We start from the raw sequence: 247 nt of genomic DNA on the forward strand, positions 1-247 counted from the left end.
GGAGTACGAAAGAATAGACAGAGAGAAAAAAAAAATGCGAAATTCGATAAGGAAACCGAGACTCTGAAGAAGAACTAATGAGCCTAAATTACAGTTATGATGGGAACGCAATAAGTAAATAGAGGATGCAGTCAGGAGACAAGAAATAAAATATAGTAGGCAGAATTCATAGGGGAAGAGGCCTCTTCTGCCTTTGATGTTGTAACCTATCCATTTCAAGAAAGAAAATTTTGTTATGTTTGTTTGC

General features: G+C 36.0%; 1 protein-coding gene across 2 annotated transcripts in view; it reads left to right on the plus strand.

The window, feature by feature from the left end:
- Positions 1–247, plus strand: part of LOC119594663 — a gene marked incomplete at its 3' end in the record, with an annotated part of 9,067 nt that overhangs the window by 6,180 nt on the left and 2,640 nt on the right.

This window comes from Penaeus monodon, chromosome 34 (assembly GCF_015228065.2).
Source record: "Penaeus monodon isolate SGIC_2016 chromosome 34, NSTDA_Pmon_1, whole genome shotgun sequence".
Taxonomy (NCBI): domain Eukaryota; kingdom Metazoa; phylum Arthropoda; class Malacostraca; order Decapoda; family Penaeidae; genus Penaeus; species Penaeus monodon.